Below are 23,645 nucleotides of genomic sequence, written 5' to 3'. Positions count from 1 at the left end.
TATCCAAAATGCAAAACACTTCTTAAAAATAGTAAAAGCTACCGTCTATTGAGGGTGCACTGAGCCGAGGGCTATTCTAAATGTTTTATGTATGCGGTTTCATTGAATCCTTACAACCACCCTAGGAACTAAATTCCATTATGATTATCATTGTCCCCATTTTACAGATGAGGAAATTGAGGTCCAGAGAGCACTTTGCTTAAGGGTCTGGAGCTAGTAAGTAAAGAGGGCAGGATTTGAACTCAGGCAAACGAACTCTGGAGCCCGCCCTGTTCTCCATGCTCATTGTATGATTCTACACAACTCCCACCATGAAACATCCCTCCTGCTGGAGCAGTGGGGGCCTCATTTTTTTTTAAGACTTTATACTTTTTAGAGAAGTTTTGTGTTTAAAGCAAACTGAGAGGAAGGCACAGAGATTTCCCATAAACTGCGCCCTCTCCCCCGCCGTCACTCCCCCAATGCATGGCCTCTGAACATCATTCCCTAGAGGGGTACGTTTGTTACACCTGATAAATCCACACTGACCCATCATCTTCACCCAGAATCCATAATTTACCTTAGGGTTCACTCTTGGTGTTATTGTGTGTTTATGGGTTTGGATGAATGTATAATGACACATACCCCTCATTATAATATTTTACGGACTATTTTCACTGTCCTCAAGATCGTCTTGGGGCATTTTCACTCTGCCTTGAGGGGGGGCCCAAGATCCAGCATTTCTAACAAGCTTCCAAGTGACATAGTTCCTGCAGGTCCTTGGATCACACTTCGAATAGAAAGAACCTTTTGTTTTTGCAGGAGGCATGGTTCTTGTCCTTTCTCCACTTACACTGTCTCCATGGCATCAGCTGAGCTCAGCGTGTGCATGAAGTTGGATACAAATTCATGGCAGTGAAACAGGATATTTGGCAATCGGAGGGGAGCCAGATTCCGCACATATGTGTCTATGGATTTCTCCCTTCCTTCAGTTTGTTGGCTAAAAAGGAGGCATATTTAGCGTCTCTCCAAGAGAAAAGCAAACAATGGCCTCAGATCCACAGGGCACAAAGGCGTAGCCCTCTCTTTTTAGGGAAAAAGGGTTCCTAATACACTTGGAGAGGGTTCAGCATTGGTTTTGGGCTGCAAACTGGTTTTTAACTTTATGTAACATTTTGGCCCTTTTCCTAAGTAGAAGTGTTTCGAAATTGTTTGACGTCCCTGCTCTGGGATGTCTATAAAGAGACAAATTGTCCTTTCTTATGAGCTGACTTGGCAGGAAGGCATGGCCTGTCCCTCTTGCTGTCCAGAAATCTCCTAAACTTATGGCCTGTAACCTCTTTCTTTTGATCTTTTCCCAGGGTCCGCATTGAGACTGGAGTTGGCCAGTCATGCTCTCCTGGTTTGCATTCAATTGTAGAAAATTGTCCTAGGTGTAACTCTCAGCCCAGAAGCCTCAGCGTATGAGAAGAACAATTTATATTTTTGAAATTCAGTCTAATTTCCATTTCAAGCCCCCATGTCACCAGGGTAGAAAACATTTAATTGCAGTTAACTTGGGGATTCTTCCTACTCTAGGATTGTACTTAAATGTGGGGGAGCTAGATGTCTGATGATCTTAGCTACTCTTTCATGTATTCTTTTTATATTTATTTTTATTTTTTTTAAAGATTATTTATTTATTTGACAGAGAGAGCACAAGAAGGCAGAGTAGCAGGTAGGGAGAAGCAGGCTGAGCCACCCAAGCACCTCTCTTTATATATATATATTTAAAGATTTTATTTATTTACTTGAGAGAGAGAGAGCCAGCGAGAGAGAGAGAGAGCACGAGCAGGGGAGAGGAACAGAAGGAGAGGGAGAAGCAGATTCCCAGCTAAGCAGGGAGCCAGGATGTGGGGCTCAATTCCAGGACCCCAGGACCATGATCTGAGCTGAAGGCAGACTCTTAACCGACTAAGCCACTCAGGCACCCAAATGTAGTCTTTTTATAAGACGAGACATCTGCCACCCATTCTGGTCCTCCCTCATTGGCCTGAGCATGTCACCATAGAGACTTCCTTCTTCCTGTTTGTATGGTTCCTACATGGCTTTACTTGCCTTCAAGATTTCCAACAAATATTTTATCTAAGCTGAAGAGTCCTTTCTAGGCCTAGGCTTTTAAAACATTAGAGCCAGAAAAATATTATTTTTTCCTACTGTTTCTTTGTTTACATCATCCCCTGAACCAATAAGCATAAAATAGCTTTGCTGTGAAAAAATGGAAGAAGGCTCAAAAAAGAGAGCATGGATTCAATTTGAAATAGATAACCTTGCTACAAAATCTAATGCCCTAGATGAATGTCATGCAATCTGTGTAGATCTAGGTGTGTTTTTTGACTCTTTTCCCACCCTGGACATGTTTTAATAATGCCATTATTCCCCTAAAAGTTAATCCTCATATTTGTTCTTCTCTATTCAGGTTCACGCATTGTCTGCTAAAGAAGTACGGAGTCCCACGTGGAGGGAGATCCAGAGCTGGAGAAGGAAGGAGGATAGCAGAGCACACCTGAGAACTTTGCGAGGTCATGGCTTGGGAAATGCAACTTACAGTGATTGGCCTAGCCTATGTGAGTTTGCAGCAAGGGGAGATAAGCTCATGGTAATTAACCAGTGATTGAGATAATACCAGTAGGAAGTTTGCTTCACCGTGTATTATAGGGTGGTGGTTAAGGATATTGGCTTTGGAGTGAAAAAACCTACATTTGATTTCTGGCCCTGGCACTTCCTATACAGTAGACTTTGAGAAAGCTATTCCACCTTGCCGATTTTTCAAATGCCGGTAATAGGAGTGTGTGGTAGGACTATTTGCATGTTTGAATGAGGTACCGTAACGCATGCTTGGAGCTTGGCATAATGAGTGCCTGGCTTTTTGCAAGCACAGAATAAATGGTAACATGATATAATCATACACATAAGGTTGGTTTTCTGAAAACTTCCTCAGTTTAGTTATCTTCCAGGAGGTCCTTTGTTTGGTCCTTATTTATGAAGGTGGGAAAAACCTAAGAGGGACCAAAATCTCTATTGAACTATGCTTAAAGCCTATAAGTAGGCATAGACACTGATGTAGATTTGCCATCATTCCTTCTACCATAGAAATTATGGTGCTAACACATTTTATTTTGAGCATGTTGATTTAGAAAACTTAAGACCCTGGTTTTACTATACAAGACTTGATGCAACTTGTAAAATATTCCCAAATGCTTGTTGTGGGAAGACTAGGTTAGGCCATACTTGTGGAATCACAGCTGGAATCATAACCAAAAAGTAAGACACACGGTTTGTAGTTGGCAAAGGAAAGGATATTTTCACCCTAAACCTGCAGCTCATTTATATGAGTTGAGGCTGGATATTTATAAGATGCAAAGCTCTAGACAGGTTCCCAAAAGTCCATGAGCAGGGACTGGTAAAATTTCTAGAGCTCTAAACTGAGTCTTATCATTTCAGAGTTCCTAAATATGGACTGAGTCTCAGTCTGTTGTTACTAGCATGGGTTTGGGGCCTCTGCTCCAAATTTCTAGACTCCTTTTATCCAGGAACCTAAGCTTGGGAATGACAAACATTTACCAACCTCTGAGTTCCAACAGAGATTGGTTGCTATTATGTCACCCAGCTAATCTCTTGGGATGTCTCCATGGAGCCCCTCTTCCCATGTATAGACCCTCCTCCACCTTTTATATGTTCCCCTCATCCTTTCTTCTACCTTTGCTTTTTCCTTTCTAGCCTACTCTTAAACAAAACAAAATAAACATCATAGAGATTGACCAATATCATCTGGTATGGCAAAAGTTATATCTTTGTCTAGTAGTCTAGTAAACTTTACCTCTTTCCAAACTTCTTGATACTTTTTTCTTAAGATTTTATTCATCCATTTGAGAGCGAACACAAGCAGGTGGAGAGGGAGAGGGTGAAGCAGGTGATACAAGAATTCTAACTTTGGGGCGCCTGGGTGGCTCAGTTGGTTAAGCGACTGCCTTCGGCTCAGGTCATGATCCTGGAGTCCCTGGATCGGGTCCCGCATCGGGGTCCCTGCTCGGCGGGGAGTCTGCTTCTCCCTCTGACCCTCCCCCCTCTCATGTGCTTGCTCTCTCTCATTCTCTCTCTCTCAAATAAATAAATAAAATCTTTAAAAAAAAAAAGAATTCTAACTTTGTATGCATTCAATAATATGTCATCAAAATATATAAGGCAGTACAATTTTCATGAAAAAAATAAAATATAATGCGGTTGAAAAATATATGTATAAGGCAAATATGGACAGAACCACAATTGTATTGGGAGATTTAGCACATCTGTCTCAGTGGCTGACAAAATAAGTGAATAAAGAAAACCAGCATCAATATACAAAATTTGAAAAACACAATTAATAAATTTGCTCTAAGGACATGTAGGGAACATGTAGTCAACAACTTAAGAATACACATTTATTTCAAGCACACAATAAAAATTGATTGTATGTGGAAACATAAAGGAAGTCTCATCAAATTTAAGAGTGCAAATCAATGTTTCACTTCTAAACAAAATTCAATAAAGTTAAAAATCAACAACAACAAATGATGCTGGAATAACTAGACATGCATATACAAAAAGTGAACCCCACCCTGTACATCACATCATATATAAAAATTAATTCAAAGTAAATCTTAGACCTAAAGGTAAAAAGCTAAAATATAAAATTCTAGAAGAATCCATGGGAGAAAATCTTCATCGCCTTAGGGTAAGCAAAGATTTCTTAGGATAAAAAAGGACACTTACCATAAAATAAATGAATATATTGGACTTCATCAAAATTGAAAACTTTTAATTCAAAAGATAGTGTTAAGAAAATGAAGAGGCAGACCAGAGACTCAGAGAAAATATTGGCAATACATATATATGACAAATGATTTATGTCAAAGATAAAGGGCTATATAGCTCAGTGGTAAAAGGGCAATAACCCAATAAAATTGGGCAAAAGATTTGAATGGACACTTTATAAAAGAAGGTATTGTAATGGTAAAAAAGCAATAAAGTGATGTTGAACATTATTAGTCATAGATAAATGCAAATTAAAACTACTAGAGTGGCTAAGATTAAAAAGGTGAACATTAGCAAATGTTGGTGGGGATGTGGAAAAATTAGAACCTAATTTATCACTGCTGGGAATGTAAAATTGTAGAAACTCTTTTATTATTATTATTATTATTATTTTTTTTTTTGTAGAAACTCTTTAGGAAAAAGTTGGACAGTTTCTTCTCTTTTTTTTTTCTTTTTTAATTGAATTTTTTTCCCTTTGTCTATTTCACTCCTCCCCCCACCCACCTCCCTTCTGGCAACCACCAATTTGTTCTCTGTATTTAAGAGTCTGTTTTTTGAGTGTTTCTTTTTTCATTGTTTGTTCATTTGTTTTGTTTCTTAAATTCCACAAATGAGTGAAATCATGTGGTATTTGTCTTTCTCTGACTGACTTATTTTACTTAGCATTATACCCTCTAGGCCCACCCATGTTGTCGCAAATGGCAAGATCTCATTTTTTATGGCTGAATAATAATCCATTGTGTGTGTGTGTGTGTATATATATATATACACCACATCTTCTGTATTGATTCTTCTATGGTGGACACTTGGGTTGCTTTCATATCTTGGCTATTATAAATAATGTTGCAATAAACATAGGAGTGCATATATCTTTTTGAATTAGTGTTTTTGTTTTTTGGATATAAATATCCAGTAGTAGAATTACTGGATCATATGGTAATTCTATTTTTACTTTTTTGAGGAGCCTCCATACTGTTTTCCACAGTAGCTGTACCAGTTTGCATCCCCACCAACAGTGCACAAGGATTCCTTTTTTTCACATCCTTGCCAACAATTATTTCTTCTGTTTTTGATGTTAACCATTCTGACAGGTATAAAGTGACATCTCATTGTGGTTTTGACTTGCATTTCCCTGATGATTAGTGATGTTGAATATTTTTTCATGTATCTGTTGGCCATCTCTATGTCTTCTTTGGAAAAATGTCTATTTAGGACCTCTGCCCTTTTTTTCCCCAAGATTTTATTTATTTATTTGATAGAGAGAGAGAAAGAGCAAGCATGCACAAGCAGGGGAGTGGCAGGCAGAGGCAGAGGGAGAAACAGTTCCCTACAGAGCACACAGCCCAATGAGGGGCTTGATCCCAGGACCCTGGGATCATGACCTGAGCCAAAGGCAGACCCTTAACCAGCTGAACCACCCAGGCACCCCTGTGCCCATTTTTTAATCAGATTTTTTTCATGTTGAGTTGTATAAGTTCTTTATATATTTTGGATAGTAAGTTTCTTATAAAGTTTATACATTTATCATATGATTCAGAAGTTTCATTCCTAGGTATGTACATAAAAGAAATGAAAACATACATCCACAAAAAGAATTGGAGATCTTCCTCAACTTATGACGGAGTTATATCCCAATAAAGTCATTGTAAGTTGAAAATATCATTCAGTTGAAAAAGCATTTAATACACCTAACCTACTGAATATCATAGCTTAGCCTAGCCTACTTAAACGTGCTCAAAACACTTCCATTAGCCTTCAGTTGGGCAAAATCATCTAACATAAAGCCTATTTTAGCTCATGTAACTTATTGAATACTGTACCGAAAACGAAAAACAGAATGGTCACGGGGGATAGAACGGTTGTCCATGTATCGGTTGTTTACCCTCCTGATTGCTGGGTTGAAGGGGAGCTGTATCTCACTGCCCCCCGCTCCGCATCATAGAGAGGCTCAGACCACATATTGCTAACCTGGGAAAAGACCCAAATTCAAAATTCAAAGTAAGTTTCTACTGAATACGTATCACTTTCGCACCATAGTAAAGTCTAAAAACAGTAAGTCGAACCATCATAAGTCTGGGACCATCTGTACAGAGAGTTGTTTATTGTCATTTTATTTATAAGAACAAAAAACTGGAAACAACCCCTATGTTCATCAGTGAATGGGCAGATTGTGACATACCGATTCAATAAAATACTCCTTCAGCGATAAAAAGAAACAAGCTACTGATAACATGTACCAACATGACTGTGTCTCGAGAACATTATGACGCATGACAGAAGGTCAAGAGTATATGACTTTATCCATGTGAAATTCTCTGGCGATCAGAACTAGTCTGTAGTGACAGAAGGCAGTTTAGTGGTTGTCTGGGGCTGAGGGTAGAGACGGAGAATATTTTCGAGTGAAGAAAATGGTCTGTATCTTAATTGTGGTGGTGGTTATGTAAGTGCTTACATTTTTCAAAACTCACTAAACCATATATTAAAAATGTGTTATATGGTACACAATTATAGCTAAGTAAAACTGATTTAAAAAGAAAAAATCAATAACAAAAATATTAAGAAGTACACTTCTAAATAAACCCTGGGAGGAAGAGGTTACAAAAAGAGTAGTAGGAATCATTTAAAAAAAAAAAAATCACTGTTCATATGGAACTTAACTTTTTAGTGGAATTCTAGTGAAAACTAGTGTAAGTTTAATGGGAAATAAGATTGTTTCCAACTTATCCCTGTTATTGCTAAGGTCGGACAAAATTTACAGTGAGGTAAATAATTGGAGAGAGGTGCTTACAGAGTTCTAAATGGTTGAACCACATATAAACCCTAGTCTGGGGTGAGAGCCCCTATTAGCTCTACTTGCTTAAGTTATACATGCCTCTCACTGAGATTATAGCTCTGTCAGAACAGGCACATTATACATCTGCGTTAACTCTTTGCATTTCGCTCACAAGGTGTACAGCGTTGTGGGGCTGAGCCCTATACCTGTTCCCAGACATTGGCTTCCAGGAAGTGGGGAGAAGGAATATTTGACTCAACTCCTAATAATGAGCATACTGACCTTTGGAAGAAAGCTACATTCAAGTTATCAAAGAACCCCCTGCAAATATTTGCCATAATTATGCTACATCTGTAGCATAATTTGCCTCTCCTTAAATTTATGTTTCTAAGAAACATGCAGCAAAGGGAAAATGCCTGCGATATAATGCTAAGTAAAAAAAAAAAAAAAGCACGTTACAAAATTCGATAGACACCGTCATAACAACTGTATATGAAACATGAATAAGAAAAAGGAGTGGGAAAATGTAGCAAATTCTTAACCCTGGTAGTGCTAGGATGATAGGATTCGGGGTGAAATATATTTTCGTTCCCCTATTTTTTTTTACCAAAGCAAAGGAAATTCAAATGCATCAATTCTGTTCAATGGCAGGGCCCACTTCCTCCGTTTCAGAAATGCTTGTGTGCGAGGCACGGTGGGAGGGAAGATTGAGTGTGTTGACTTTTGGCAGACAGGAAGGACTGAAATTCACCACTTGCTTTTCAATCTTTAAGTACACAATCAAATTATACAAAGGTAAACAGCAGGCATCCTTTCCAGCGTTGATTCTGAGAAGAGCCGTACCAAAAGCTCTCCTTCCCAAATTTCCTCCCTCACTGACCTGCCATGACCTAGAGATTTCAGGGAACAGGGTTCTGGTCGGGAGCAGAAAAAATGGGAAGGCACATAAATCCTAGGGGAGCATAGGAGCAGGGAATGAGTGGGATTGTCTCATGAGATAACTTCTTGCCCAGAACCAAGAAGGAAATCAGCAAGACCTTACACCCTGATAATTCAGGCTGCCATGGGCTCGGACACTTCCTGTCCACAACAGCCCAAGGGAAGGAACTTGGACTTCAGACTTAGATAAATGTGGGAGGAGAACCATTTGACCTTGGGCAAGTTACTTACCTTCGATGACCCTCAGCGTCCTCCTTGAAAAAGGTGGGTAGTAATAGCTATCAATATTATCCAGACTTTTTTGTTACAAACATCAGAAACTCACTCAAGCCAACTTCAGCACAACCCTGGAGAATTTATTTGATGGCTGCTGGAGTGTCCTCTAACTTAAGAAGAAAAGGAAGGAGGAACAGAAGGCCACTAGCAAACCAGGGATGATGATGTCTCCTTTCTTCTCTTACTTTTCTCTTGCTCATGTCTTCATGTTTCCACCCCACCCTCCAGGCTGGCTTCCGAGCTAATGATGGGGGGGGGGGAGGATTGCTGTATAAACTTGGCTGTGAAAGTGGTTATTTTAAAATACTTGTTTGGGGACTTTCCATATTGGTGACACAGATCTTCGGAATTGTTTCTCCTATTGACTAAAGTGCCTCAGAGTTTCTGCTTCTTGTCTTTGCTGCTACAGTAGCCTGCCTCAAGTGCATAGAAAAAGCCACACCATGTTTTCCATTGCAGCCTAGGATGGGATTTGTCCGTGTCTTCTGCACGCTGTTTTGTCCACCACAAGCTTGTTTTGTTGGCTTGTAAACTTTCAACAGCTGGTGAAGAGTCGGGAGAAATGGATGAGAAACCCCCCGCCCCCACCTTTTTTTTTTTTAAACTTGCACAACAGTGGAGGAAATTGTTCATGACGAGGACTAAAGTTTTCTGAATTAATATACCCCATTCTTTATATGCATGATTACAAAGAGATTGACCAGAGAGGGGAGGGAGGGAGGGAGGGAGAAAGACTAAAGCCAGAAATACTAACAGGTTATGATTTTCATCTTACCTCTACGGATAAATTCTATCCTGGAGTCAGGACAGGGGTCCGTGAAATGCAAAATTTCCACTTTTAATAACTATAAAGAAGGTTATCTTACCTTTTCATAGTTAAAACTGACAGCCTCAACCCACAGAGAGGCTGGCCTTTTCCAAGTTCGGAGAAGAGACACTTGGATTGGACCAGCTTGGGCAAGCTGCCCCTTTCTAGACGGATCATCTGGGGGCCAGGGAGTGAGGTCACATCATGCAAAATGGCTTCCAAGGAAGGGCTCACCACTCTGGACAAGGGGCCCAGCAACAGGACCATGGGATGCTGGACCTCCACTTTGTGAAGCATCTGCCGCATATCCTCAGGAGGTGAAGACTGGATTTATGTTAAAACCCGGCACCGTGTTTGAGATTAAACAAAACAAGCATTTATTTCCTTTTCTGAAGCATGACCCTGTTTCCTGAGATCTTGGAATGACTTACCCAATGCTGGTTACTCCTGGTTCTGCTGATGTGTCTGTGCCAGGGAGGGGGTAAAATGGTACGTGTTCCTAAGAACCCGAAGAAACTGCTGAAGTAAGCAATTATCTTTGAAACGGTAGGACAACCTTCTTTATGGTTATTAAAAGTGGAAATTTTGTATTTCATGGACCCCTGTCCTGACTCCAGGGGTAGCTTTCAATTTTCATTTCATTCATGAAATACTCACTCTTGGTAATACTCCAGGTCTACACAGAGCTAAACCTTGACCTCCCAGGTTATTTCGATAATCCTCACAGGAGTCCTTTGGAAAGGGCAGGCATCATAATCCCCATTTTGCAAACATGTTCAGTGGAGCTCAGGGAAGTCACCTTGGAGACTTGTCCAAGGTGACACGATTTAGGGGTGCAATTTCACTCAGGTCCTGTCATTCCTAGCCTAATGTCAGGTTCACTAGACAAGGGAGGGTCCTTTTAGGAGTTTCACACTCGTCAGTAGCTCCAGACATTTATTTCAGCAGAACTTGGTGTCTGATCAAAGCTTTTGGCAAGGTTCGTTCAATCCATAATGACTGTTGTCTGCGGGCTAGGCGTATGGGCCCTGCCCTCGGGCAGCAGGGCTATAATATTGTTGAACAAATAGTTCTAGGGCTGTTTAATTTATTTTATCCTAAGTCCTACTTAGAAAATGTATAGAGTATTTTGCAATAGATCAGAGAGAGAGGAAACTTGAAAACTTTCCTACCCTTTGACCAAGCATTCTACTTGAAGATCTTTCTAATTTTTCACCATTATAAACAACTTTGCAGTGAATCTTTTTTTTCTTCTTCTTCCTACACACATCTTTGTAGTATTGTTTCTGGCATTTTCTGAGGATAGACTCTTAGAAATGGAATTTCAGATTCCAGGTATATGGGTATTAATTAATTAACTAATTAATTAATATTTATGGGTTTACAACCATAGCAGGAGTATATGAGAGCGTGTTTGGTCTTGCTTTCTTGCTAACAGTGGATATTATCAACATTTGTTAAAGATTTGCTGTAATAATTTCGATCTCTTTAGAGTTTAAATGAGGTGTAGCATATTTTCATGTTTGCTCATGACTTGTATTTCTTTTCCTATAGTCTGTTCTTACCCTTCACCTAATTTTGTTTGTTTCCTGTTGAGATGTTTGCCCATTTCTTATTGATTTGCAGTAACTCTATGTTTGATATTATTTCTTAATCCATCGTAGCAGCCAAAAATATTTTCTTCTGGCTGTTATCCATTTGTTTGTTTTTAACCTTGTTTTTGGTGACATTTGTAGTATAGATTTTCTATTTTTATGTTGTCAAATCTGTCAGATCTCTTCATTTACATCTCTTCCGTTTTATATCTTGCTTAGGCAGGCTTTCTTAGCCTTAAATCAATAAAAATATCTTTCTGTTTGTTTTTTTTTTTAATGCTTTTGTAGTTTTGTGGTTTATCTTTAGGTATTTAATCCATCTGGAATTTGTTTTTGTGTATGGCATGAGGGAGGGATCTAACCCGTTTTTTCAAAACAGGAAGTCTCAACACAGTTATTAAATACTGTTTCTTTTTCTCTCCACTTTAAAAAATGCTACATCATATACAATATGCTCACATATTCATGCTTCTGTTTCTGGGCCGAAAATAATTGATTCTAATGTGTAACTGTCACTCAATCAGTATTAGGCAGATGTGCAGTTTCCTAATACCAAAACCAAATTACTTTTCTTGAAAGGAACCGTTCTGTCTCAACTCTGATAATCTTTTACCACTCAGATCTTCAGCATTTATGGCTTATTTTCTTTCTTCTGTTGCACGCTGTTCTATGTTACTCCTGAAACATCTTACCATGTGAATAGGCCTGATTTCTCCAATAAACGGTGGCAAGTCTGATAGCTTTTTCTCTTGCATATTCCCCCAGACTATTAGGTTTTATGTGGAGCCCTGAACTTAGCCAATTTCAACAGACTTTGCCTTTGGATTATTCTTTAGGCCTTGTTTTTATTTGCTTCCAGGAGAAATCACAATATCCTGGGTTCTTAAAAGTGGGAAGGAGTCGTAAGTCATCAGAAGCACATACAAGTTCCTAGGTCCCACTCCTAACATCTGTGACTTTTTGGTTTGAGGGTTAGCGCTAGAATCTGCACTTTTTAAACACCAGGCCTTTGCTTTGCCTGGAGGCTAGTCTCTCATTTGTAAATAAGGTGACAGTTGAACAACCAGAGCTGTGAGAACAAAACCTCTGGTGTGGCAAATTATTCTCTAGTGCTGCTGCTTCTAGTTTCCTAATGAGATGCTACAAATAAACTCTTGGGTCCTATTATTCCAAAGACTCCTTGGACATTTACTTCAGTGAAACAAACTGGAGATCTTTTAACAAAACGGAACCAGCAAAGCCAAGAAAAGAAAGAAAAGTCCAAACGCACTAGGTCGTGAAACTTCTCTGTTGAGTGTCTTGTATCTTTTCAGAATAAATGGGGATTAGGCATGACACCCTTACAAGTCTCTCTCCTCTGAAGGCACCATCAGAAGAAAGATTCCAATGCTAACATCAGTCCGTTGCCGTGGAAGCTGACCCAGAATGAACTGCTGCTTCCTTTTTCACCACCATCTCTTCTGGAAATTAAGAGATAGATGCCAGAGACCAGAATTTGAGAAAATGCCAGGAGTTTGTCCGATCTGGTTCTTTAGAGATGCAAATGTGCGAAAGGAATTATGAACACTGTGGATGGAATCATAATGTTTTATCTTGTCATCTCTACATCAAGGCTTAATTGGGTCTTGCTTAAAAAAAAAAAAGAAAATGGGTGTTCTGTTTGTCAAGAGGAGAGGAGACCTCTAGATCTTTTACTTCTGATAATTCAAGTCCAGACTCAATAAATTAGTTCATTTATAAAGGATTCCTTTTCTCCATGCCAACGTGTAGACAGTCCTCTACTTACAATGGTTCAACTTCATGATTTTTTGACTTTACAATGGCATAAAAGCAGAATACATTCAGTAGAAACTGTACTTCAAATTTTAAATTTTGATCTTTTCCCAGGCTAGTGATAAGTGGTACAAAAGTGATCTCAGGTTTTTTCCTTTGGCTCTTTTATAGAGTGGTGCCTAATACAGGCTGAATTGTGTCCTCCCCATTCACAAAATTCAAATGTTGAAGTCCTAACCTCCAGAAGCTCAGAATGTGACCTTATTTAGAAATAGGGTCATTGCAGATATAGTTACTTAGGATGAAGTCATATTGGAGTGGGGCCCACACACAGGGAGAAGCCCATGTGAACATGAAGGCAGAGATCAGGGTGATCCACAGAAGCAAAGAATTGGCAAAAATCTCCAGCAGGCCACCAGAGGCTAAGAGAGAGGTATGGAATGGATTCTCCTTCCCTGCCCCCAGAAGGAACCAACCCTGCCAACCTTGATCTTAGTCTTTTGGCTTCCAGAACTGTGAAAGGATACATTTCTTTTATTCTAAGCCACCTGGTGTTTGGTGCTTTGTTATGGCAACCCCAGGAAACTAATACAGACCTAAATTTACTTTCTTAGAAAGTAGTTGATTTTTCAGGTACGGGTGGCTGAACCAGAGGAATCAGCTTTGAGGCCAGGTCATTGGAGACAAGTGAGACTTACAACTTGATTTAATTAAAAGCAAACTTTTATTCAACACTTGCTCTGTCAAGTGCTGGACTGGATGCTCAAAGGGGCTATAAAGGTAAGACACAGATCACTTCCTTAAGGAACAGTCTAAGAAGGGATAAGAAAACATGAGAAAAGCAGATATGGTTACATGAAAGAGTCCTGTAATATAGGCCCAAATGCTGCTGGACTTAAGCAGATCAAATTATGTTGGGAAGATTAAGACAAGTTTTGTTTTGTCTTTTAAAAGAGGTCATATTTGATCTAGTCCTTAAACATTGGTAAAATTTTGACAGGTAGAAATTGTTGGGAGAAGAAGGGGAGAAAGTAGTGGGAGAAAATTTCAAAGTTGTTTTATTCTGTTGTGAACCTGAATGGTGGGGATTTGAAAATATGATGTTAATGAAGTCCCATTTATGGCACAAAATTTGGAATTATTCTTACTCCCCAAATTGCAAACACAGCTTGTTGTATAACTTCTAAATGGGTAGGGCTGAATGGATAGTAAACTGTGTTCAAATTATTAGTAAATGTTGAGGCCTCTTTTGCCGGTAAAGCCAATTACTCACTCTTCCATGTCATTACTGTAATTATTCCAGAAACCAATCTGTTGTTTGTACGGTTTGGAAATTCTATGAATGATTGTGGCAATTATTACGCTATTATTTTAACACAATTTTTAATAATGTAAAATCTTTACATGTCATGTAACAATGTTATCTAAGCTTTTATTATGTGTTGGTGCTAAGCCTGATACAGAAAAATGTGCCTAAAAAAAGATCAATAACTTTGCAACAATGTTAGATGTGGGAAAATGCTCCAAAAGCGACAGGGCAGTGGTTATCATACACAATAAGGGTAATTTAGAAGAATTCTCTCTGCAAAACATGAGAGCTAATGTTGAAAATAAACAAAACAAGTGGGTACACCTTAGGTTCACAAAAACTCTGTAATTGGACAAAATAATGAGGGAACATGGAAAAACGGATAGCTACCCATCTGAAAGAATAATTTTGCTTGTAGCTTTATGCATTCAGAGAACATATACTCCAGACTTTGTAGATGTTCCCACAGGATAACTGCTCCTAAGATACGTAAATCGAAGAAAATGCATTCCTTGCGCAAAATGAGACTGCCTCTAGCTGAGAAGGTCCACCAGGGGTGGGAGGCAGTAAAGGCAGGAAAGCTGAACGAGCTAGAGAAAAGGTGAGTGGTTTAGCTTGGTGGGAGCATGGAGGAGCGGGAACCGGGATGGAAAAGGGTCTCAGGAGCACCCATGGACTGTCTCCATCTCCCAGGTAGAATAGGCAAAAAGGGCAACCATGGAAGGTTCTGAACAGCGCAGTTGTAGTGCATCTGAGAAGGTAGATGCTCACCCAAGCTGCACATTAAGTGAATGACTCCTCAGAGCCATCCTGTAAAACGTTATCACTCCCTACTCGGGGCAGACGTCACGTGAGATATACCCAGGTCCTGAGATCCAACACAGGCGTGCTCATCACATTCCCCTCCCGCCAGGATACAGTATGTCATTTTCCCCGATCCCTGCCTTGGCAGAAGGAGCAGTGACAGGCGCTTGTTCCCGATTCCAAGAGTCTCAGAATTCTAGGAAATCAGAGAAAGCAGCTCTGAAATGCATTTGGTCCATATACATGGCAATTCTTTTTCTTTCTTTCCTTTTTTTTTTTTTTTTACTGGCTCAAGCACAAAGCTGTTCCCTGAATCAAAGATCACCTTGTGAGATTAGTTTTTAATGGTGGCATAGGGGTAATTGCTTCTGTAAAATATCTGCTCCGTAATTAGAAAACAAAGATTTCTTTGCCCCGACTGAGTGTAATTACTTTTGGCTACCAGAGGAAAAGTTTCAGGATCATCATCAAAATGCAACGAGGATTGTTTGCAGGGATATTTTTCTTTTCTATTTTTTCTTTCTAGAAAAGTAGCAAGGAGACTGTAGGAAGATCAGTGTTTATTAGTGTTTTATAGACTGTAAGAGAATAAAGCAAAACTCCCAAATCAGTGTGGGCTTATTAATACAGTTGATGCAGACCCCAAGGAATTAAATTCAGTCAATTCAAAGGAATTTCATTTTGAAAGGAAGTGAGGGCATATTGGAGTTAGGGACTTTTCCTACCAAGTCTATAATTAGTGGTAGTTCTAGGGCATCATTCACCCCCTTGAGTTTAAGGTCTGCTTTGGCCAAAAATGACTATTTTGGGTACCTCGGGCTTGCTCTGATTTGCTGTTCAGATCCATGTCCTGTGGCTGCAGGCTGGCTATGGTTCCACCCCCCTAACAGAGTGCTACTGTCATGTTTGTCAACTGTCTCTCTCTCCTTCTCCATATGTCACTTCCTCCATACTCGCCACGGTACGCCTCCGCTTCCTGAACTCTCCGTTCTTCCTACAGTTCTCCCTACAACATACCCAGGCCCTGATCTGACTCTCTTCATTCAGTATTGCGAGCTTCTCAGTCTCAACCCTACTTTGCTTTCCCTAGTTTCCTAAATGCATCCCTTCCCGATTTTTCACTTCTGCCTTGCAAGTTTCCCAAAGCAGTTTCCCTCCTGGAGCTAGTGTAACAAGTTGAAGGACATTCGTTCCTCTCTCCTTGTCCTTTGCAGGCCACTCTTCCCCTGACCAGGAATGTCGGTCCTGCCTGTAGTCCCACTGTACGACTCACTACATATTCCTTCCCAGGGTACCTCATCCTGTTCCTTCCATGACCTTCTATTTGTGTGAATTTGCAGTGCATGTACTAGTCTTCTGAGCTCCAGATCCATGTAGCCAACCAACCGGATAGCTCCTCTTCAATGCTGTGTTTCCTAGGGCTTCTATACCAAATTCCTACAGGCTGAATGGCTAAAAACAATAGAAATTGCTAGATAACATAGTGATGTTAGAATTACTTTTATTGGTAAAAATAAGAGCTTGTCAACTAGCATGAGGACTCTTATGAATGAGCTCTCACTGGAGAAAGGAAAGTATTCGGGTTTTGAGTGTTGGCAAACATATATACATGTATGTATATATATATGGAATATATATTTGGAATATATATATATATCATATTTGCTTCTCTTAAATCAAGACCAGACAAGGGCCAGATGCCAGCAAGGCCATGACAGCAGTGACCTACCAAATAGTAGGACAGTGGGGTTAAGGACAGACCCATCCGGCCTGAGGAAACAGCAGTTAGGGTTCAAGCCCTGCCTTGTCATTGTCTTCCTGATCCGTGTTTCCTCTGGTTTGAGATGCAATGTTGGCATCTTGGGGACCAAAAGGCAAACAGCAAACAACTCCCAAGAGGAGATTTTATTCTGGGGTGAACACTGTCTCAACTAACAAAATATTTCACTGTGCATTTTAATCTCTGGACAGGACCGTGGTAAGAATGAAAAGTGGATCAATGAGGGAAGGTTATGCCTCCACTCCTCCTTCCCTACTTTCATTTTTAAATGTTTCTAAACCAATACCACATTGACTTCCTTTCACTCCAAGGCAAACTGCTTTATTTCTTATTCAGTTATCACAGCATACTGATCTGTTCCTTGGCTTCTGGATAGATGGTGTTTGCAAACTTAGCGGGGGCACAATGAAGAAAGAAGAAAGAAAGAAAGAAAGAAAGAAAGAAAGAAAGAAAGAAAGAAAGAAAGAAAAGAAAGAAAGAAAGAAAGAAAGAAAGAAAGAAAGAAAGACTGGCTAGTCCAGAAAGGAAAGGGCTAGGGGCAATATGATTTTGATAAACTGAATGGAACAACTGGTAAACCTTCCTAAAGGCTATGACTCTTCATTTTCCAGATGCTAACTTCTCTACCGGAGAGAATCATCCCTGTTGGGAGGTAAACGAGCTGGGTGATGGAATAGCAATGATGTATGCGTTGGCTCTTCTCCATTTCTGCTTCTGTGGCAGGGCTTGACATCTTTATACATGGCACAATGGCTCTGGAAACCCAGAGCACCTTTCTGTGCAATGCTTCCAGGCCCATGCAGGTATTTCCAGAGTTTAGAGGTCCCAGACTACCTTTTTAAAATTAATTAATTCTCTACTTCCTTATTTATTTTATTGAGATATAGTTGACATATAACACAAGTTTCAAGTGTACAACATGTTTGCTATTTGTACATATTGTAAGGGATCACCACAATAAATCTAGCTAACATCTGTCACCATACATAGTTGCAAATTTTCTTGTGCTGATGACTTTTGAGATCTACTCTCTTAGCAACTTTAAAATATGCAATACGGTATTATTAACTATAGTCATTATGCTATACATTAGATCTTCATGACTTAATTATTTTATAACTGGAAGTTTGTGTCTTTTTACTCCCTTCATCTCTTTCTTCCATCCCTCATCCCTTGCCTCTGGCAACCACCAATCTGTTCTCTGTATCTACAAACTTGGGTTTTTTTTGTTGTTGTTGTTGGTTTTTCAAAAAATCCACATGTGTGAGATCATATGGCATTTGTTTTTCTCTGTGTGACATTTCCCTTAGCATAATGCCCTCAAGGTTCATTCATGTTGTTGCAATAGCAAGATTTCATTCTTTCTTTTTTTTTTTTAGAGACAGAGAGAGTGCGGGGGCGGGGGGCGGGGATAGGAGCAGAGGGAGAGGGAGAGAGAGAATCTCAAGCAGACTCCACACATAGCACAGAGTCCAACATGGGGCTCGATCTCACAACCCTGAGATTATGACCTGAGCTGAAATCAGGAGTTGAATGCCTAACCAACTGAGCCACCCAGGCACCCCAATATTTCATTCTTTTTTATGGCTAAAGAGTATTTATATATATATGTATATAAAGACATATATAGATATAGATATGTACATCTTTATCCATTTGTCCATTGATGGACACTTAGGTTGTTTCCATAGCTTAGCTATTATAAATAATTCTGCAATGAACATGGAGGTACATATATCTTTTTGAATTAGTGTTTTCATTTTCTTAGATAAATACCCAGAAGTGAAATTGGTGGCTTATCTGGTAGTACTAACTTTTTTATTAAAGCATAATTAACATACAGTGTTATATTAGTTTCAGGTGTACAATATAACGATTCAATATTTCTGCACATTACTCAATGCTCACCACGATAAGTATACTGTTAATCCCCTTTGTCTATTTCACTCATTGTTCTATTTTTAATTTGTTGAAGAACTACCCCACTGTTTCCACAGTGGCTGTATCATTTTACATTCCTTCCAAAACTGCACAAAGTTTCCAGCTTCTTTACATCCTGACCTACACTTGCTATCTTCTGGGTTCTGTTTTGTTTTTTAATAGTAGCTGAACTAATGGGTATGAGGTGGAGAGCAACTACATTTGAAAGTAGCTTTGTTCTCCACTGGACAACTTGATGATATTTTTTTACCCATGTGAGTACGAATAAAGATATTTCTCCAATCTACCGTTTAGTGGTTGACTATGGTGCTGTTGTTACATGAAGAATAGACAGGTGGATCCAAGTTGAAAGAAAATGGGAAAGAGCCAAGCAGGGCACATCTTAAGGGAGCAAGGGAAGTTCAGTGCAAGTGTGGACAAAGCCCAGCTGAGCTGGTGAATGCTGCGTGGTAGACTGGTCAAATTATATCCCTTGGACTCAGATCCTCTTTAAAGGCCTGCACCTCAGAGACATTTTTGCCGACCGAGGCTCATCATTATGAAGACCGGGCATGATAACAGTAATTTAAATGAAGTTAAAAGAGCGGTCTAAATTAGAGCAGGTACTCATGTTTCAACGGCTCTCAAGAAGAGTCTCCAGGGGATGAAGAAAACTCACTGGCGGAATAATGAGCAAAATCATCTTTTGAAGGTGAACTTTACCAGCCCTGGCTAGCAAGGTTTAGAAACAGGTAGCTCATCCCACGGCTCGAAGAGTTCTATTGTTTTCTTTCAAGTCATTCCAGTACAGAACAGTTTTCAGCAGCAGCTTGCTCTACCCTGTGACTCAGAGCTTTGCCTCAAATGCTACCTTGTCTCTGCTAGAATAGCTAAAAGGCTACCTAGTCCCCCATGCGGGGAGCTTCAGAACCACTCTATTGAGGAATTCCTGATGGAGAATGTGGCTTTTTTTCCCCCTGCACCTGTCCCTAGAAGGTGTCCCTTCACTGCTGTCTTTCACACACTCTGTACCCATCGGGGTGATGGTAAGCTCCTTTGGGAGAAAGGGAGGGGTCCTTTTCTTGCTGCACTTTATGACACCCAACAGAGGAAACGCACAGCATAGGTGTGGGAGTTTGGCTGACTTGTGGTAAAAAATAAACACGGTTTCCTGTTTGCCTCTTATTTTCGTTCCTAAGTGATGAGGAGTTGCTGGTACTTCCTGCCAGGACTAGCATTTTATGCAGGCAAAGAAGGTGTCATCTGGGGACCAAAAAATATCCATACCAGCAACCTTGCAAAAATCTTCACTTCTCACTCATCAGTATCATTGCTTAAAGTAATATTGAGTGTCTTAAATTGGGCTAAATCACTGTGTTACTTGGAGTGTTGAAAGAGTGACACCTTGAAGCATTATAATTTTCTCATGCATCTGATTAGCTTGAAAGCAATTCCAAGTCCAGAGAATATTCACATCTTTTTTTTTTTTTTAAAGATTTTATTTATTTATTTGAGAGAGAGAGAGTGAGAGAGAGAAAGAGCACAAGAGGGGGGAGCGGGAGGGGGAGAAGCAGACTCCCTGCTGAGCAGGTAGCCCGATGCGGGACTCGATCCCGGGACTCCAGGATCATGACCTGAGCCGAAGGCAGTCGCTTAACCAACTGAGCCACCCAGGCGCCCCCAAGTCCAGAGAATATTCAGCCGTCCATCCGTCCCTCTCCATCCATCCATCCACTTCCATCCATCCGCCCATCCTCCATCCATTTTTTAGTTGCCTCTTTACTTCCAACTAATTCTCCACAATCTAAGATTGATCTTACATGGTCTTGTGAATTTTTCATAATTCCAGTTGGCTTTCCAGCAAGACTGCAACCTCCTGAGCGATGGGAGACCATCTAGTACTTGGAAATGTTTCCATCAGAGTGTAGAGCAAAAGGCCAGGTGCCCAATAGGTGTACGACGTATTCGTGTTAAAATTGAACGAGACCCGGGAGCTGATCTGCCCCCCTCCCCTGGCAGGGGAAAGGCCTCCAAACCAAGCCCTCCTCCTGTTTTCCCTGCAAGACTCCTGCAGCCTGGCTGTTTTCCGAGTGACGTACAAGATGGGCAGAACTGCCTCAATTACTCAGAACACTCGGTGCTACCTCAGGGAAATGCCTGCCAATTGCAGGAGAGTCTGCTGACATCCACTTTTCGTTCTTGGAGCTTTCAAACCTCCCGTCGGCCCTCTGTTATAGCCACAGTCACCTCTGAGTCACCTGGTGGGCTCACTAGCATCATTGGTAGTCCCTGGTAGCAGCTGCCCCATCAGTGCAAAACCACACTTGGTGTCCAAAGCCTGGGTGCCATGTTTTATTTTCATTCTTCCACTTCTTCACCAGACATTTATTAGTAACCTTTGAGTACCAGGCATTGGACTGGGCACGGGGGAATACAGTGGGGCATAACACGTAATCACCACGCCTTAGAAAAGCAGAGCCTTCCAGACGGACCACAGACGACCACAATGCATTGCGATAAACCCCACTAACAGTGGAGCAAGGTAGAGAGGAACCAATTCCACCTGCAAGCCAGGGGAGGCTTCACCGAGAAGGTGATTTTCCAGTTGAGTCCTGAGGATAAGCAAGAGCCCCCCAGGGGAGAAGGAGAGGCAGGACAGTGGTGGCAGAGGGAATCTGTGTACCCAGGTGCAAAGGAGTGGAAGAGTCCAGGATAGCCAGCGGGGAGGCGCGGTTTGTTGTGAGTGCAGGGGCGTGGATGTGAGGAGGTGGAGCTCAGAGGAGGTCGGGAGGGCATGGGAGGGGAGGCTGGAGCAGGTGCAGAAGGGCTGTGGGTGGGTGGCATGCTGAGAATTTGAGCTCTTGTAGATAGACAACAGGGAGCCATTTATGAAAGGGGGAGACAGAATCGCATTTGTGTCCAGAAAAATCTTTCTGACAAGAGAATGGCTAGAGAGCTATTGTATGCATAGAGAAGGGATGGTGAGTGTGAAGTTCAGATAGTAGAGGGAGGCTGGAGACAAGGGACATACTTAGTTTGAAAGATGCTTAAAAGATTGGAGCCATAGGTGAGCGACACACACACACACGTTAAGATCGACTCCAAGATTCCAGTTGCAACAGCTTGGCAGCTTTATCAAATGAGATGGGGAATGTGGGAGAGATTGAAGATGTTGGAGGGAGTGTGATGTTTTGGGCTGGACATGCTGAACTAGAGACACCCAGGCAAGTCTGGAACTCACAGGGAGAGGGACAAAGGTACAAAGGGTGTTGTTTCAGGCTATAGAACTCTGCACTTGACTCACAGATCACAACTTTAAGGTAAAATGCGAAGCTTTCTCTTCTTGCTCATTGGATCGGCTTGGATGCGAGTCTGTCACTGTAATTTCCTAACAGCCTGATCTGATGCACGCTAACCCACAGCTCCCAGCCTGCTCGCACATCTGAAAGATGGAGGATATTAGCATCAATTCCTAGTGTTGATATATGGATCCACAGTGTTGTGGTGATGTGCTGAGACACAGGAGACCGTCTACAAACACCGTAATCAGCACGGTGCAAAGCTCTGAAAAGACCATACTAAGCACTCAAGTGGGCTCTGTGCAAAATTTAGTTATTCCCCAAATTCTCAATTAAAAAAAAAAAATCCAGAAGATCCTTCTGGCTTTCAGCTAGGTGCAGGGTTTCATTATGCTTACCAAAGCCCTATTTCCTCACCTTAATTATTCCTTGAGGAAGGCTGTAGCTTCTGAAGGACACTGGGCCCTGAGATTCAGCTCACGTGTTGCCTTTCCTGGCACTCCAGAAAAACAAATGTTGGAAAAAACCCCAAAGCCTACTGTCCACACAGCAGTCCTCAGCGATTCCTGCAATTGCCCAGTTACATGGCTATTCACGACATGCAGATTATAGGGTTACTCAGCTAAAGGCTCTGTGGCTCAACCAGATAAAACTAAATAAAAAAGAAACATGCAAACGTTGGACGTTTTTCTGAGCATATGGGCAGCAGTTACTTCTAGTCAGCAAGAAATAGGAACAAAACCAAACCAAACCGTGAGGGGTTTTTTTTGTTTTGTTTTGCTTCTCAAGGATGTGGATTATCTGGGACCCAGGAGCACTTACAAGGAGCAGCTTTGTTTGAAAAGACCTTGTATTAAATAAAAAGGGCAGGATTTTTGCAATGTTTATGCGGGCCTAGTTTGGGTGGTTGTTGGTAGACCTGTGTTTTGGAACTTGCGTGGGGGTGGTGGTCTATAGATCTTGAGGCCAGCCTGGGCAAATAAACCCATTCCAGCAAACAGCACCACCATCTACTCAGTTGCTGAAACCAGAAACCTAGATGAAAGATGGAAACCTTTTGCTCCCTCACCTGTGACATCCACTCAAACATCAGTTGTTGCCAGGCCTCTGACCCATGGCTGTCTCTCCCCCAATTCTGCCTCTACCTTGGGCCCAGACATCATATCCCTAGCCTGGACCATGGCATTGCTCCCCTAGCTAGAGTCTCTTGTCTCTGATTCTCTGGTTCTCTCCATACGGTAACTAGGGTCATCCTTTTAACAGGCAAAATCGCATGGCTCTCCTGTGGTTGAAACCCTTCAGTGGATCCCACTGCCCTTGAGGTGTGGTTGAGCCTTTGCCGTGGCCTCTGAGGCCCCTCCCGGCACCTGATGACTCTTCCCCGTCACCTGGCACCACGCTTCCCCCTTCGCTGTTTCCCACTCCAGCCCCATGGGTCCCCCTCTCAGTTTCCTGAAAGCATTGTGCTCACTTATCATTAGGACTTCGTAAGAACAGTTCCCGTGCCTGGAAGATGCCTCCACTATGTGAAATAAGTCAAACAGAGAAAGACATGTA

General features: G+C 41.1%; 1 long non-coding RNA gene across 2 annotated transcripts in view; it reads left to right on the top strand.

Annotated features, from left to right (window-relative positions):
* LOC145717292 (uncharacterized) overlaps positions 1-23,645 on the top strand; it is a 51,481-nt gene that overhangs the window by 20,631 nt on the left and 7,205 nt on the right. The window contains exons 2-3 of one of the 2 annotated variants that reach the window (XR_014140411.1): positions 2,438-2,617; positions 12,567-14,857. This is a non-coding gene — a long non-coding RNA (uncharacterized LOC145717292). Of the gene's footprint in view, positions 1-2,437; positions 2,618-12,566; positions 14,858-23,645 lie in introns of those variants that run through there. The other variant, XR_014140410.1, reaches the window with a different exon arrangement.

Source organism: Leptonychotes weddellii, chromosome 15 (assembly GCF_054177405.1).
Source record: "Leptonychotes weddellii isolate Sample4059 chromosome 15, ASM5417740v2, whole genome shotgun sequence".
Taxonomy (NCBI): domain Eukaryota; kingdom Metazoa; phylum Chordata; class Mammalia; order Carnivora; family Phocidae; genus Leptonychotes; species Leptonychotes weddellii.
This window is presented reverse-complemented; position numbering and strand designations above follow the sequence as displayed.